At 40.9% G+C, this 3,339-nt stretch overlaps 1 non-coding gene across 1 annotated transcript; it reads right to left on the bottom strand.

Annotated features, from left to right (window-relative positions):
• Positions 1-2,531: 2,531 nt before the first annotated feature.
• On the bottom strand, positions 2,532-2,639 carry LOC112793267 (small nucleolar RNA R71). Its single transcript, XR_003197968.1, has one exon. It is a non-coding gene; the product is annotated as a small nucleolar RNA R71 (small nucleolar RNA).
• Between the last annotated feature and the right edge of the window lie 700 nt (positions 2,640-3,339).

The raw sequence follows: 3,339 nt of genomic DNA, 5'->3' as shown, positions 1-3,339 counted from the left end.
TCGTCAACACAAACAAATAGGAAAAAAGAGAAATAGAGGGAGCGACGCCCAAAAACTGACACAAAAGTTGAAACAGCTTTAAAAACGCCCAAGAGTTTGGATGGAGCTGTGTAGGGGCAAGATTACAAGACCATAACACCTCGGACTCCAGATTGGTAAAGGGAAGTCGGACACTCAGCTTAGAGAAAAAACAATCATAAGCATAAAAGAAGAGCTTCTCGGAACTATCTAAGGGCGGGAAGCACACTCTCTCCTCGGAATCCGGGGCTACTAGTTCATAATCCCTCTCAGACTCTCTATTTTCACATATGCTACAGTGCCTACGGAACCTAGCTAAATACTCAGAATCTACCACAGAAGGGACTCTTAGAGGAAGAGGGTCTACCCAACCAAGACCACATGGAATCTTAGTCGACATCGCTTGAAGAACCTTTCGAGACATAAAATTCTTACCTACAAAGAAGAATACAACAGCAAGCAAAAATCACATAAAGAAGACAGCGAAAACCCATTCAGCAAAGCAAGAAACAAAAACCCCACGAAGAAAATGCGACAACCCGGAACAAAAAATACCAGAGAACAAAAAGAGCCCCCCCATATACAAACAACAAGCAATGGCGGCGCCTCTTTTCGGGGCAACCCGGGCATAAAGAAAAAGAAACAAACAAGAGCCACACAAAGAACAAAAGCATATGTGCACAAGAAAAGAGAAACATGGGAACAAACCTGGAAGAAAGAAACGAAGACGACGAGCTCCGAAGCAAGGAGAACGAAGCGACGGCACAGAGGAAACCCCAGAAAGACACACGGAGAGATTCGGGGAAGCAGAGCAAAGAGAAAGAAGAAACAGTGCTCGAAAAGGATAAAGAAAAACAAAAACGCAGAAAAAGAGGAAAAGGGGCAAATAAATAAAGCCTTCACAGAGCCCGAACGAAAATCGAGGAAAAACGGTAAAATGCAATAAATGCAGGAACGACCATTTTTGAATTTTGAAAAACTACTATGCCCGAGCTCGACCTCCCAAAAAGGACGAACTCGGGCAGGGGCACTGTTCATACCCTGACCGGGCTCCTCCAACTCGGCAAATTCATAAGAGGTCCGACCTCGTCCTAAGGCTCACACCTAAAGGTCGGACCTCGGACAATAAAGCAAGGAAGGCCCATCAAAAGGAACGCAGCCCAAAACCTAAAGGCCGAAAAGGCCTAGAAAAGGCGGTTCCACAAAGATAGAGATAAAACTCTCAAAGATAAGATAAGATAAGAATATCTTATCCAGGGAAGATCACGGCCAACTACTATAAATACACTGGAGCACCCAGGTATGATATTCATTCCACGTTCTACACATATCTGCTTGGACCCATGCTAACTTAAGCATCGGAGTGTCATTGCAGGTACAACCACCAACCACTCTGCATATCAAGCTCGGGTCCCTGAACCCCCACCTCGGGCCTCTCCAGACGACCGAGCTACACGTTTCAGGTAACCCTCGGAACAATATCTTTTCTTGTTAGCCAAGTCATTAATTTTAAAAATCAAATCTTTTTAAATTGTTTTTCAATCATATTTTTCAATCATATCTTTTTAAAACTATAGCTTTTCAATCATATCTTCTTAATCACATATTTTTCAAAATAGTTTTCAATCATGTCTTTTTGTTTTCTGATTTCAAAATCTTTTTCAAAAATGACTTAATTTCTTTCCCACTCTTGGTTTTCGAAAATCAATTACCTTTTTTTTTTCAAAATTTCTTTTAATTAATTCACTTTAATTTTAAAAAATTTCTTTCCCTCTTCTCACATCCTTCTATTTATGGACTAACATGCACAATTTGAACTCTATCTTTCTAAGTTCGAATTCTTCTACCTCTTCCTTCTATTTTTCTTTTCCTCTGACACCTCAAAGAATCTCTATACTGTGACATAGAGGATTCCATATTTTCTTGTTCTCTTCTCTTTCATATGAGCAGGAGCAAAGACAAAAGCATTCTTGTTGAGGCTGACCCTGAACCTGAAAGGACCTTGAAGCGAAATCTAAGAGAAGCTAAAGCACAACTCTCTATAGAGGACCTAACAGAATTCTTCAAAGAAGAAGACATGGCAGCCGAAAACAACAACAATGGCAACAATGCAAGGAAGGTACTGGGTGACTTTACTGTACCTACTCCCGACTTCTATGGGAGTTACTGCACCTACTCCCGACTTCTATGGGAGAAGCATCTCTATTCCTGCCATTGGAGCAAACAACTTTGAGCTTAAGCCTCAATTAGTTTCTCTAATGCAACAGAATTGCAAGTTCCATGGACTTCCATTGGAAGATCCTCATCAGTTTTTAGCTGAATTCTTGCAAATCTATGACACTGTCAAGACCAATGGGGTTGACCCTGAGGTCTACAGACTTATGCTATTCCCTTTTGCTGTAAGAGACAGAGCTAGGATACGGTTGGACTCACAACCTAAAGAAAGCCTGAACTCTTAAGAAAAGCTAGTCAATGCCTTCTTGGCAAAGTTCTTTCCACCTCAAAAATTGAGTAAGCTTAGAGTGGAAATCCAAACCTTCAGACAGAAGGAAGGTGAATCCCTCTATGAAGCTTGGGAAAGATACAAACAATTGATCAAAAAGTGTCCTTCTGACATGCTTTCTGAATGGAGCATCATAGGTATCTTCTATGACGGTCTGTCTGAGCTGTCCAAGATGTCATTGGACAGCTCTGCTGGAGGATCTCTTCATCTGAAGAAGACGCCTGCAGAAGCTCAAGAACTCATTGAAATGGTTGCAAATAACCAATTCATGTACACTTCTGAAAGGAATCCTATGAACAATGGGACGAATCAGAAGAAAGGAGTTCTTGAGATTAATACTCTGAATGCCATATTGGCTCAGAACAAAATATTGACTCAGCAAGTCAATATGATTTCTCAAAGTCTGTCTGGAATGCAAGCTGCACCAGGCAGTACTAAGGATGCTTCATCTATAGAAGAAGCTTATGATCCTGAGAACCCTTTAATGGAAGAGGTGAATTACATGGGAGAACCCTATGAAAAATACCTATAATCCTTCATGGAGAAATCACCTAAATCTCTCATGGAAGGATCAACAGAGACCTCAACAAGGTTTCAACAAAAATAACGGTGGAAGAAACAGGTTTAGCAATGGCAAGCCTTTTCCATCATCTTCTCAGTAACAGACAGAGAATTCTAAGCAAAGCCACTCTAACTTAGCAACCATGGTCTCTGATGTAATTAAAACCACTCAAAATTTCATGACTGAAACAAGATCCTCTATTAGAAACTTGGAGGCACAAGTGAGTCAGCTGAGTAAGAAAGTTACTGAACTCCCT

The sequence above is a fragment of the Arachis hypogaea genome, chromosome 3 (assembly GCF_003086295.3).
Source record: "Arachis hypogaea cultivar Tifrunner chromosome 3, arahy.Tifrunner.gnm2.J5K5, whole genome shotgun sequence".
Taxonomy (NCBI): Eukaryota; Viridiplantae; Streptophyta; class Magnoliopsida; order Fabales; family Fabaceae; genus Arachis; species Arachis hypogaea.
This window is presented reverse-complemented; position numbering and strand designations above follow the sequence as displayed.